The following is a 9,880-nucleotide window of genomic DNA, read 5'->3' as shown; positions in this document are numbered from 1 at the left end:
AATTGAACAGCTGCTGTCAACGGCCATTCTAAGCTGAATGTGCCTGCTCTCGTCAGATCGCAGCAGCAATGCAGCTTAAGGCTTGGCAAGTACCAGCATGGGAGACTGGCTGGGAATCCCAAGTTCCGTTGACCTTTTTGAACCTGAAAATTGTGTTAGTTTCTCTATGAGATAGTAAAAGAAGGTTCAAATTGAACAGTTGCTGTCAACGGCCATTCTAAGCTGAATGTGCCTGCTCTCGTCAGATTGCAGCAGCAATGCAGCTTAAGGCTTGGCAAGTACCAGCATGGGAGACTGGCTGGGAATCCCAAGTTCCGTTGACCTTTTTGAACCTGAAAATTGTGTTAGTTTCTCTATGAGATAGTAAAAGAAGGTTCAAATTGAACAGCTGCTGTCAACGGCCATTCTAAGCTGAATGTGCCTGCTCTCGTCAGATCGCAGCAGCAATGCAGCTTAAGGCTTGGCAAGTACCAAAATGGGAGACTGGCTGGGAGTCCCAAGTTCCGTTGACCTTTTTGAACCTGAAAATTGTGTTAGTTTCTCTATGAGATAGTAAAAGAAGGTTCAAATTGAACAGCTGCTGTCAACGGCCATTCTAAGCTGAATGTGCCTGCTCTCATCAGATCACAACAGCAATGCAGCTTAAGGCTTGGCAAGTACCAGAATGGGAGACTGGCTGGGAATTCCAAGTTCCGTTGACGTTTTTGAACCTGAAAATTGTGTTAGTTTCTCTGTCAAAGATGGTAAAAGAAGGTTCAAATTGAACAGCTGCTGTCAACGGCCATTCTAAGCTGAATGGGCCTGCTCTCGTCAGATCGCAGCAGCAATGCAGCTTAAGGCTTGGCAAGTACCAGCATGGGAGACTGGCTAAGAATCCCAAGTTACAATGACCTTTTTGAACCTGAAAATTGTGTTAGATTCTCTATGAGATAGTAAAAGAAGGTTCAAATTGAACAGCTGCTGTCAACGGCCATTCTAAGCTGAATGTGCCTGCTCTCGTCAGATCGCAGCAGCAATGCAGCTTAAGGCTTGGCAAGTACCAGCATGGGAGACTGGCTGGGAATCCCAAGTTCCGTTGACCTTTTTGAACCTGAAAATTGTGTTAGTTTCTCTATGAGATAGTAAAAGAAGGTTCAAATTGAACAGCTGTTGTCAACGGCCATTCTAAGCTGAATGTGCCTGCTCTCATCAGATCGCAGCAGCAATGCAGCTTAAGGCTTGGCAAGTACCAGCATGGGAGACTGGCTGGGAATTCCAAGTTCCGTTGACCTTTTTGAACCTGAAAATTGTGTTAGTTTCTCTGTCAAAGATGGTAAAAGAAGGTTCAAATTGAACAGCTGCTGTCAACGGCCATTCTAAGCTGAATGGGCCTGCTCTCGTCAGATCGCAGCAGCAATGCAGCTTAAGGCTTGGCAAGTACCAGCATGGGAGACTGGCTGGGAATCCCAAGTTACAATGACCTTTTTGAACCTGAAAATTGTGTTAGATTCTCTGTCAAAGATGGTAAAAGAAGGTTCAAATTGAACAACTGCTGTCAACGGCCATTCTAAGCTGAATGTGCCTGCTCTCGTCAGTTCGCAGCAGCAATGCAGCTTAAGGCTTGGCAAGTACCAGCATGGGAGACTGGCTTGGAATCCCAAGTTCCGTTGACCTTTTTGAACCTGAAAATTGTATTAGTTTCTCTATGAGATAGTAAAAGAAGGTTCAAATTGAACAGCTGCTGTCAACGGCCATTCTAAGCTGAATGTGCCTGCTCTCATCAGATCGCAGCGGCAATGCAGCTTAAGGCTTGGCAAGTACCAGCATGGGAGACTGGCTGGGAATCCCAAGTTCCGTTGACCTTTTTGAACCTGAAAATTGTGTTAGTTTCTCTGTCAAAGATGGTAAAAGAAGGTTCAAATTGAACAGCTGCTGTCAACGGCCATTCTAAGCTGAATGTGCCTGCTCTCGTCAGATCGCAGCAGCAATGCAGCTTAAGGCTTGGCAAGTACCAGCATGGGAGACTGGCTGGGAATCCCAAGTTCCGTTGACCTTTTTGAACCTGAAAATTGTGTTAGTTTCTCTATGAGATAGTAAAAGAAGGTTCAAATTGAACAGCTGCTGTCAACGGCCATTCTAAGCTGAATGTGCCTGCTCTCGTCAGATCGCAGCAGCAATGCAGCTTATGGCTTGGCAAGTACCAGCATGGGAGACTGGCTGGGAATCCCAAGTTCCGTTGACCTTTTTGAACCTGAAAATTGTATTAGTTTCTCTGTCAAAGATGGTAAAAGAAGGTTCAAATTGAACAGCTGCTGTCAACGGCCATTCTAAGCTGAATGTGCCTGCTCTCATCAGATCGCAGCAGCAATGCAGCTTAAGGCTTGGCAAGTACCAGCATGGGAGACTGGCTGGGAATCCCAAGTTCCGTTGACCTTTTTGAACCTGAAAATTGTGTTAGTTTCTCTGTCAAAGATGGTAAAAGAAGGTTCAAATTGAACAGCTGCTGTCAACGGCCATTCTAAGCTGAATGTGCCTGCTCTCATCAGATTGCAGCAGCAATGCAGCTTAAGGCTTGGCAAGTACCAGCATGGGAGACTGGCTGGGAATCCCAAGTTCCGTTGACCTTTTTGAACCTGAAAGTTGTGTTAGTTTCTCTATGAGATAGTAAAAGAAGGTTCAAATTGAACAGCTGCTGTCAATGGCCATTCTAAGCTGAATGTGCCTGCTCTCGCCAGATCGCAGCAGCAATGCAGCTTAAGGCTTGGCAAGTACCAGAATGGGAGACTGGCTGGGAATCCCAAGTTCCGTTGACCTTTTTGAACCTGAAAATTGTGTTAGTTTCTCTGTCAAAGATGGTAAAAGAAGGTTCAAATTGAACAGCTGCTGTCAACGGCCATTCTAAGCTGAATGTGCCTGCTCTCGTCAGATTGCAGCAGCAATGCAGCTTAAGGCTTGGCAAGTACCAGCATGGGAGACTGGCTGGGAATCCCAAGTTCCGTTGACCTTTTTGAACCTGAAAATTGTGTTAGTTTCTCTATGAGATAGTAAAAGAAGGTTCAAATTGAACAGCTGCTGTCAACGGCCATTCTAAGCTGAATGTGCCTGCTCTCGTCAGATCGCAGCAGCAATGCAGCTTAAGGCTTGGCAAGTACCAGCATGGGAGACTGTCTGGGAATCCCAAGTTCCGTTGACCTTTTTGAACCTGAAAATTGTGTTACTTTCTCTGTCAAAGATGGTAAAAGAAGGTTCAAATTGAACAGCTGCTGTCAACGGCCATTCTAAGCTGAATGTGCCTGCTCTCGTCAGATCGCAGCAGCAATGCAGCTTAAGGCTTGGCAAGTACCAGAATGGGAGACTGGCTGGGAATCCCAAGTTCCGTTGACCTTTTTGAACCTGAAAATTGTGTTAGTTTCTCTATGAGATAGTAAAAGAAGGTTCAAATTGAACAGCTGCTGTCAACGGCCATTCTAAGCTGAATGTGCCTGCTCTCATCAGATCGCAGCGGCAATGCAGCTTAAGGCTTGGCAAGTACCAGCATGGGAGACTGTCTGGGAATCCCAAGTTCCGTTGACCTTTTTGAACCTGAAAATTGTGTTAGTTTCTCTGTCAAAGATGGTAAAAGAAGGTTCAAATTGAACAGCTGCTGTCAACGGCCATTCTAAGCTGAATGTGCCTGCTCTCGTCAGATCGCAGCAGCAATGCAGCTTAAGGCTTGGCAAGTACCAGCATGGGAGACTGGCTGGGAATCCCAAGTTCCGTTGACCTTTTTGAACCTGAAAATTGTGTTAGTTTCTCTATGAGATAGTAAAAGAAGGTTCAAATTGAACAGCTGCTGTCAACGGCCATTCTAAGCTGAATGTGCCTGCTCTCGTCAGATCGCAGCAGCAATGCAGCTTATGGCTTGGCAAGTACCGGAATGGGAGACTGGCTGGGAATCCCAAGTTCCGTTGACCTTTTTGAACCTGAAAATTGTATTAGTTTCTCTGTCAAAGATGGTAAAAGAAGGTTCAAATTGAACAGCTTCTGTCAACGGCCATTCTAAGCTGAATGTGCCTGCTCTCGTCAGATCGCAGCAGCAATGCAGCTTAAGGCTTGGCAAGTACCAGCATGGGAGACTGGCTGGGAATCCCAAGTTCCGTTGACCTTTTTGAACCTGAAAATTGTGTTAGTTTCTCTATGAGATAGTAAAAGAAGGTTCAAATTGAACAGCTGCTGTCAACGGCCATTCTAAGCTGAATGTGCCTGCTCTCGTCAGATTGCAGCAGCAATGCAGCTTAAGGCTTGGCAAGTACCAGCATGGGAGACTGGCTGGGAATCCCAAGTTCCGTTGACCTTTTTGAACCTGAAAATTGTGTTAGTTTCTCTATGAGATAGTAAAAGAAGGTTCAAATTGAACAGCTGCTGTCAACGGCCATTCTAAGCTGAATGTGCCTGCTCTCGTCAGATCGCAGCAGCAATGCAGCTTAAGGCTTGGCAAGTACCAGAATGGGAGACTGGCTGGGAATCCCAAGTTCCATTGACCTTTTTGAACCTGAAAATTGTGTTAGTTTCTCTATGAGATAGTAAAAGAAGGTTCAAATTGAACAGCTGCTGTCAACGGCCATTCTAAGCTGAATGTGCCTGCTCTCATCAGATCGCAGCAGCAATGCAGCTTAAGGCTTGGCAAGTACCAGCATGGGAGACTGGCTGGGAATCCCAAGTTCCGTTGACCTTTTTGAACCTGAAAATTGTGTTAGTTTCTCTGTCAAAGATGGTAAAAGAAGGTTCAAATTGAACAGCTGCTGTCAACGGCCATTCTAAGCTGAATGGGCCTGCTCTCGTCAGATCGCAGCAGCAATGCAGCTTAAGGCTTGGCAAGTACCAGCATGGGAGACTGGCTGTGAATCCCAAGTTCCATTGACCTTTTTGAACCTGAAAATTGTGTTAGTTTCTCTGTCAAAGATGGTAAAAGAAGGTTCAAATTGAACAGCTGCTGTCAACGGCCATTCTAAGCTGAATGTGCCTGCTCTCGTCAGATCGCAGCAGCAATGCAGCTTAAGGCTTGGCAAGTACCAGCATGGGAGACTGGCTGGGAATCCCAAGTTCCGTTGACCTTTTTGAACCTGAAAATTGTGTTAGTTTCTCTATGAGATAGTAAAAGAAGGTTCAAATTGAACAGCTGCTGTCAACGGCCATTCTAAGCTGAATGTGCCTGCTCTCGTCAGATCGCAGCAGCAATGCAGCTTAAGGCTTGGCAAGTACCAGCATGGGAGACTGTCTGGGAATCCCAAGTTCCGTTGACCTTTTTGAACCTGAAAATTGTGTTAGTTTCTCTGTCAAAGATGGTAAAAGAAGGTTCAAATTGAACAGCTGCTGTCAACGGCCATTCTAAGCTGAATGTGCCTGCTCTCGTCAGATCGCAGCAGCAATGCAGCTTAAGGCTTGGCAAGTACCAGAATGGGAGACTGGCTGGGAATCCCAAGTTCCGTTGACCTTTTTGAACCTGAAAATTGTGTTAGTTTCTCTATGAGATAGTAAAAGAAGGTTCAAATTGAACAGCTGCTGTCAACGGCCATTCTAAGCTGAATGTGCCTGCTCTCATCAGATCGCAGCGGCAATGCAGCTTAAGGCTTGGCAAGTACCAGCATGGGAGACTGGCTGGGAATCCCAAGTTCCGTTGACCTTTTTGAACCTGAAAATTGTGTTAGTTTCTCTGTCAAAGATGGTAAAAGAAGGTTCAAATTGAACAGCTGCTGTCAACGGCCATTCTAAGCTGAATGTGCCTGCTCTCGTCAGATCGCAGCAGCAATGCAGCTTATGGCTTGGCAAGTACCGGAATGGGAGACTGGCTGGGAATCCCAAGTTCCGTTGACCTTTTTGAACCTGAAAATTGTATTAGTTTCTCTGTCAAAGATGGTAAAAGAAGGTTCAAATTGAAGAGCTGCTGTCAACGGCCATTCTAAGCTGAATGTGCCTGCTCTCGTCAGATCGCAGCAGCAATGCAGCTTAAGGCTTGGCAAGTACCAGCATGGGAGACTGGCTGGGAATCCCAAGTTCCGTTGACCTTTTTGAACCTGAAAATTGTGTTAGTTTCTAGTAAAAGAAGGTTCAAATTGAACAGCTGCTGTCAACGGCCATTCTAAGCTGAATGTGCCTGCTCTCATCAGATCGCAGCAGCAATGCAGCTTAAGGCTTGGCAAGTACCAGCATGGGAGACTGGCTGGGAATCCCAAGTTCCGTTGACCTTTTTGAACCTGAAAATTGTGTTAGTTTCTCTGTCAAAGATGGTAAAAGAAGGTTCAAATTGAACAGCTGCTGTCAACGGCCATTCTAAGCTGAATGTGCCTGCTCTCATCAGATTGCAGCAGCAATGCAGCTTAAGGCTTGGCAAGTACCAGCATGGGAGACTTGCTGGGAATCCCAAGTTCCGTTGACCTTTTTGAACCTGAAAGTTGTGTTAGTTTCTCTATGAGATAGTAAAAGAAGGTTCAAATTGAACAGCTGCTGTCAATGGCCATTCTAAGCTGAATGTGCCTGCTCTCGCCAGATCGCAGCAGCAATGCAGCTTAAAGCTTGGCAAGTACCAGAATGGGAGACTGGCTGGGAATCCCAAGTTCCGTTGACCTTTTTGAACCTGAAAATTGTGTTAGTTTCTCTGTCAAAGATGGTAAAAGAAGGTTCAAATTGAACAGCTGCTGTCAACGGCCATTCTAAGCTGAATGTGCCTGCTCTCGTCAGATTGCAGCAGCAATGCAGCTTAAGGCTTGGCAAGTACCAGCATGGGAGACTGGCTGGGAATCCCAAGTTCCGTTGACCTTTTTGAACCTGAAAATTGTGTTAGTTTCTCTATGAGATAGTAAAAGAAGGTTCAAATTGAACAGCTGCTGTCAACGGCCATTCTAAGCTGAATGTGCCTGCTCTCGTCAGATCGCAGCAGCAATGCAGCTTAAGGCTTGGCAAGTACCAGCATGGGAGACTGTCTGGGAATCCCAAGTTCCGTTGACCTTTTTGAACCTGAAAATTGTGTTACTTTCTCTGTCAAAGATGGTAAAAGAAGGTTCAAATTGAACAGCTGCTGTCAACGGCCATTCTAAGCTGAATGTGCCTGCTCTCGTCAGGTCGCAGCAGCAATGCAGCTTAAGGCTTGGCAAGTACCAGAATGGGAGACTGGCTGGGAATCCCAAGTTCCGTTGACCTTTTTGAACCTGAAAATTGTGTTAGTTTCTCTATGAGATAGTAAAAGAAGGTTCAAATTGAACAGCTGCTGTCAACGGCCATTCTAAGCTGAATGTGCCTGCTCTCATCAGATCGCAGCGGCAATGCAGCTTAAGGCTTGGCAAGTACCAGCATGGGAGACTGGCTGGGAATCCCAAGTTCCGTTGACCTTTTTGAACCTGAAAATTGTGTTAGTTTCTCTGTCAAAGATGGTAAAAGAAGGTTCAAATTGAACAGCTGCTGTCAACGGCCATTCTAAGCTGAATGTGCCTGCTCTCGTCAGATCGCAGCAGCAATGCAGCTTAAGGCTTGGCAAGTACCAGCATGGGAGACTGGCTGGGAATCCCAAGTTCCGTTGACCTTTTTGAACCTGAAAATTGTGTTAGTTTCTCTATGAGATAGTAAAAGAAGGTTCAAATTGAACAGCTGTTGTCAACGGCCATTCTAAGCTGAATGTGCCTGCTCTCATCAGATCGCAGCAGCAATGCAGCTTAAGGCTTGGCAAGTACCAGCATGGGAGACTGGCTGGGAATTCCAAGTTCCGTTGACCTTTTTGAACCTGAAAATTGTGTTAGTTTCTCTGTCAAAGATGGTAAAAGAAGGTTCAAATTGAACAGCTGCTGTCAACGGCCATTCTAAGCTGAATGGGCCTGCTCTCGTCAGATCGCAGCAGCAATGCAGCTTAAGGCTTGGCAAGTACCAGCATGGGAGACTGGCTGGGAATCCCAAGTTACAATGACCTTTTTGAACCTGAAAATTGTGTTAGATTCTCTGTCAAAGATGGTAAAAGAAGGTTCAAATTGAACAACTGCTGTCAACGGCCATTCTAAGCTGAATGTGCCTGCTCTCGTCAGTTCGCAGCAGCAATGCAGCTTAAGGCTTGGCAAGTACCAGCATGGGAGACTGGCTTGGAATCCCAAGTTCCGTTGACCTTTTTGAACCTGAAAATTGTATTAGTTTCTCTATGAGATAGTAAAAGAAGGTTCAAATTGAACAGCTGCTGTCAACGGCCATTCTAAGCTGAATGTGCCTGCTCTCATCAGATCGCAGCGGCAATGCAGCTTAAGGCTTGGCAAGTACCAGCATGGGAGACTGGCTGGGAATCCCAAGTTCCGTTGACCTTTTTGAACCTGAAAATTGTGTTAGTTTCTCTGTCAAAGATGGTAAAAGAAGGTTCAAATTGAACAGCTGCTGTCAACGGCCATTCTAAGCTGAATGTGCCTGCTCTCGTCAGATCGCAGCAGCAATGCAGCTTAAGGCTTGGCAAGTACCAGCATGGGAGACTGGCTGGGAATCCCAAGTTCCGTTGACCTTTTTGAACCTGAAAATTGTGTTAGTTTCTCTATGAGATAGTAAAAGAAGGTTCAAATTGAACAGCTGCTGTCAACGGCCATTCTAAGCTGAATGTGCCTGCTCTCGTCAGATCGCAGCAGCAATGCAGCTTATGGCTTGGCAAGTACCAGCATGGGAGACTGGCTGGGAATCCCAAGTTCCGTTGACCTTTTTGAACCTGAAAATTGTATTAGTTTCTCTGTCAAAGATGGTAAAAGAAGGTTCAAATTGAACAGCTGCTGTCAACGGCCATTCTAAGCTGAATGTGCCTGCTCTCATCAGATCGCAGCAGCAATGCAGCTTAAGGCTTGGCAAGTACCAGCATGGGAGACTGGCTGGGAATCCCAAGTTCCGTTGACCTTTTTGAACCTGAAAATTGTGTTAGTTTCTCTGTCAAAGATGGTAAAAGAAGGTTCAAATTGAACAGCTGCTGTCAACGGCCATTCTAAGCTGAATGTGCCTGCTCTCATCAGATTGCAGCAGCAATGCAGCTTAAGGCTTGGCAAGTACCAGCATGGGAGACTGGCTGGGAATCCCAAGTTCCGTTGACCTTTTTGAACCTGAAAGTTGTGTTAGTTTCTCTATGAGATAGTAAAAGAAGGTTCAAATTGAACAGCTGCTGTCAATGGCCATTCTAAGCTGAATGTGCCTGCTCTCGCCAGATCGCAGCAGCAATGCAGCTTAAGGCTTGGCAAGTACCAGAATGGGAGACTGGCTGGGAATCCCAAGTTCCGTTGACCTTTTTGAACCTGAAAATTGTGTTAGTTTCTCTGTCAAAGATGGTAAAAGAAGGTTCAAATTGAACAGCTGCTGTCAACGGCCATTCTAAGCTGAATGTGCCTGCTCTCGTCAGATTGCAGCAGCAATGCAGCTTAAGGCTTGGCAAGTACCAGCATGGGAGACTGGCTGGGAATCCCAAGTTCCGTTGACCTTTTTGAACCTGAAAATTGTGTTAGTTTCTCTATGAGATAGTAAAAGAAGGTTCAAATTGAACAGCTGCTGTCAACGGCCATTCTAAGCTGAATGTGCCTGCTCTCGTCAGATCGCAGCAGCAATGCAGCTTAAGGCTTGGCAAGTACCAGAATGGGAGACTGGCTGGGAATCCCAAGTTCCATTGACCTTTTTGAACCTGAAAATTGTGTTAGTTTCTCTATGAGATAGTAAAAGAAGGTTCAAATTGAACAGCTGCTGTCAACGGCCATTCTAAGCTGAATGTGCCTGCTCTCATCAGATCGCAGCAGCAATGCAGCTTAAGGCTTGGCAAGTACCAGCATGGGAGACTGGCTGGGAATCCCAAGTTCCGTTGACCTTTTTGAACCTGAAAATTGTGTTAGTTTCTCTGTCAAAGATGGTAAAAGAAGGTTCAAATTGAACA

The 9,880-nt window shown here is 45.7% G+C and overlaps 48 pseudogenes; all 48 read left to right on the top strand.

Moving 5' to 3' along the window:
- The first annotated feature begins 15 nt into the window (after positions 1-15).
- LOC140093868 (5S ribosomal RNA) lies at positions 16-134 on the top strand (annotated as a pseudogene).
- Positions 135-204: 70 nt separating this feature from the next.
- Positions 205-323, top strand: LOC140104600 (5S ribosomal RNA; annotated as a pseudogene).
- A 70-nt stretch (positions 324-393) lies between these two features.
- Positions 394-512, top strand: LOC140097526 (5S ribosomal RNA; annotated as a pseudogene).
- A 70-nt stretch (positions 513-582) lies between these two features.
- On the top strand, positions 583-701 carry LOC140111462 (5S ribosomal RNA; annotated as a pseudogene).
- Positions 702-962: 261 nt separating this feature from the next.
- On the top strand, positions 963-1,081 carry LOC140093857 (5S ribosomal RNA; annotated as a pseudogene).
- A 70-nt stretch (positions 1,082-1,151) lies between these two features.
- On the top strand, positions 1,152-1,270 carry LOC140092318 (5S ribosomal RNA; annotated as a pseudogene).
- A 263-nt stretch (positions 1,271-1,533) lies between these two features.
- LOC140112723 (5S ribosomal RNA) lies at positions 1,534-1,652 on the top strand (annotated as a pseudogene).
- Positions 1,653-1,722: 70 nt separating this feature from the next.
- On the top strand, positions 1,723-1,841 carry LOC140101094 (5S ribosomal RNA; annotated as a pseudogene).
- Positions 1,842-1,913: 72 nt separating this feature from the next.
- On the top strand, positions 1,914-2,032 carry LOC140093846 (5S ribosomal RNA; annotated as a pseudogene).
- A 70-nt stretch (positions 2,033-2,102) lies between these two features.
- On the top strand, positions 2,103-2,221 carry LOC140104200 (5S ribosomal RNA; annotated as a pseudogene).
- A 72-nt stretch (positions 2,222-2,293) lies between these two features.
- On the top strand, positions 2,294-2,412 carry LOC140104981 (5S ribosomal RNA; annotated as a pseudogene).
- A 72-nt stretch (positions 2,413-2,484) lies between these two features.
- LOC140100497 (5S ribosomal RNA) lies at positions 2,485-2,603 on the top strand (annotated as a pseudogene).
- A 70-nt stretch (positions 2,604-2,673) lies between these two features.
- Positions 2,674-2,792, top strand: LOC140106708 (5S ribosomal RNA; annotated as a pseudogene).
- Positions 2,793-2,864: 72 nt separating this feature from the next.
- LOC140104594 (5S ribosomal RNA) lies at positions 2,865-2,983 on the top strand (annotated as a pseudogene).
- Positions 2,984-3,053: 70 nt separating this feature from the next.
- On the top strand, positions 3,054-3,172 carry LOC140095259 (5S ribosomal RNA; annotated as a pseudogene).
- A 72-nt stretch (positions 3,173-3,244) lies between these two features.
- On the top strand, positions 3,245-3,363 carry LOC140112878 (5S ribosomal RNA; annotated as a pseudogene).
- A 70-nt stretch (positions 3,364-3,433) lies between these two features.
- LOC140096740 (5S ribosomal RNA) lies at positions 3,434-3,552 on the top strand (annotated as a pseudogene).
- Positions 3,553-3,624: 72 nt separating this feature from the next.
- On the top strand, positions 3,625-3,743 carry LOC140093834 (5S ribosomal RNA; annotated as a pseudogene).
- Positions 3,744-3,813: 70 nt separating this feature from the next.
- LOC140101902 (5S ribosomal RNA) lies at positions 3,814-3,932 on the top strand (annotated as a pseudogene).
- A 72-nt stretch (positions 3,933-4,004) lies between these two features.
- LOC140093823 (5S ribosomal RNA) lies at positions 4,005-4,123 on the top strand (annotated as a pseudogene).
- A 70-nt stretch (positions 4,124-4,193) lies between these two features.
- Positions 4,194-4,312, top strand: LOC140104593 (5S ribosomal RNA; annotated as a pseudogene).
- A 70-nt stretch (positions 4,313-4,382) lies between these two features.
- LOC140103516 (5S ribosomal RNA) lies at positions 4,383-4,501 on the top strand (annotated as a pseudogene).
- A 70-nt stretch (positions 4,502-4,571) lies between these two features.
- LOC140104921 (5S ribosomal RNA) lies at positions 4,572-4,690 on the top strand (annotated as a pseudogene).
- A 263-nt stretch (positions 4,691-4,953) lies between these two features.
- On the top strand, positions 4,954-5,072 carry LOC140093812 (5S ribosomal RNA; annotated as a pseudogene).
- A 70-nt stretch (positions 5,073-5,142) lies between these two features.
- Positions 5,143-5,261, top strand: LOC140095137 (5S ribosomal RNA; annotated as a pseudogene).
- Positions 5,262-5,333: 72 nt separating this feature from the next.
- LOC140112867 (5S ribosomal RNA) lies at positions 5,334-5,452 on the top strand (annotated as a pseudogene).
- Positions 5,453-5,522: 70 nt separating this feature from the next.
- Positions 5,523-5,641, top strand: LOC140101083 (5S ribosomal RNA; annotated as a pseudogene).
- Positions 5,642-5,713: 72 nt separating this feature from the next.
- LOC140101891 (5S ribosomal RNA) lies at positions 5,714-5,832 on the top strand (annotated as a pseudogene).
- A 72-nt stretch (positions 5,833-5,904) lies between these two features.
- Positions 5,905-6,023, top strand: LOC140093801 (5S ribosomal RNA; annotated as a pseudogene).
- A 61-nt stretch (positions 6,024-6,084) lies between these two features.
- Positions 6,085-6,203, top strand: LOC140104872 (5S ribosomal RNA; annotated as a pseudogene).
- A 72-nt stretch (positions 6,204-6,275) lies between these two features.
- LOC140097993 (5S ribosomal RNA) lies at positions 6,276-6,394 on the top strand (annotated as a pseudogene).
- A 70-nt stretch (positions 6,395-6,464) lies between these two features.
- On the top strand, positions 6,465-6,583 carry LOC140113354 (5S ribosomal RNA; annotated as a pseudogene).
- A 72-nt stretch (positions 6,584-6,655) lies between these two features.
- Positions 6,656-6,774, top strand: LOC140104592 (5S ribosomal RNA; annotated as a pseudogene).
- Positions 6,775-6,844: 70 nt separating this feature from the next.
- On the top strand, positions 6,845-6,963 carry LOC140095016 (5S ribosomal RNA; annotated as a pseudogene).
- A 72-nt stretch (positions 6,964-7,035) lies between these two features.
- On the top strand, positions 7,036-7,154 carry LOC140098269 (5S ribosomal RNA; annotated as a pseudogene).
- Positions 7,155-7,224: 70 nt separating this feature from the next.
- LOC140101072 (5S ribosomal RNA) lies at positions 7,225-7,343 on the top strand (annotated as a pseudogene).
- A 72-nt stretch (positions 7,344-7,415) lies between these two features.
- LOC140093779 (5S ribosomal RNA) lies at positions 7,416-7,534 on the top strand (annotated as a pseudogene).
- Positions 7,535-7,604: 70 nt separating this feature from the next.
- LOC140092196 (5S ribosomal RNA) lies at positions 7,605-7,723 on the top strand (annotated as a pseudogene).
- Positions 7,724-7,986: 263 nt separating this feature from the next.
- Positions 7,987-8,105, top strand: LOC140112722 (5S ribosomal RNA; annotated as a pseudogene).
- A 70-nt stretch (positions 8,106-8,175) lies between these two features.
- On the top strand, positions 8,176-8,294 carry LOC140101061 (5S ribosomal RNA; annotated as a pseudogene).
- Positions 8,295-8,366: 72 nt separating this feature from the next.
- Positions 8,367-8,485, top strand: LOC140093768 (5S ribosomal RNA; annotated as a pseudogene).
- Positions 8,486-8,555: 70 nt separating this feature from the next.
- LOC140104195 (5S ribosomal RNA) lies at positions 8,556-8,674 on the top strand (annotated as a pseudogene).
- A 72-nt stretch (positions 8,675-8,746) lies between these two features.
- Positions 8,747-8,865, top strand: LOC140104819 (5S ribosomal RNA; annotated as a pseudogene).
- A 72-nt stretch (positions 8,866-8,937) lies between these two features.
- Positions 8,938-9,056, top strand: LOC140100486 (5S ribosomal RNA; annotated as a pseudogene).
- A 70-nt stretch (positions 9,057-9,126) lies between these two features.
- Positions 9,127-9,245, top strand: LOC140106703 (5S ribosomal RNA; annotated as a pseudogene).
- Positions 9,246-9,317: 72 nt separating this feature from the next.
- LOC140104589 (5S ribosomal RNA) lies at positions 9,318-9,436 on the top strand (annotated as a pseudogene).
- A 70-nt stretch (positions 9,437-9,506) lies between these two features.
- Positions 9,507-9,625, top strand: LOC140103496 (5S ribosomal RNA; annotated as a pseudogene).
- Positions 9,626-9,695: 70 nt separating this feature from the next.
- Positions 9,696-9,814, top strand: LOC140104777 (5S ribosomal RNA; annotated as a pseudogene).
- The last annotated feature ends 66 nt before the right edge of the window (positions 9,815-9,880 follow it).

Source organism: Engystomops pustulosus, chromosome 1 (assembly GCF_040894005.1).
Source record: "Engystomops pustulosus chromosome 1, aEngPut4.maternal, whole genome shotgun sequence".
Lineage (NCBI taxonomy): Eukaryota > Metazoa > Chordata > Amphibia > Anura > Leptodactylidae > Engystomops > Engystomops pustulosus.
Note: the sequence above shows the minus strand (reverse complement) of the source record. Positions and strands in the feature narration are given on the sequence as shown.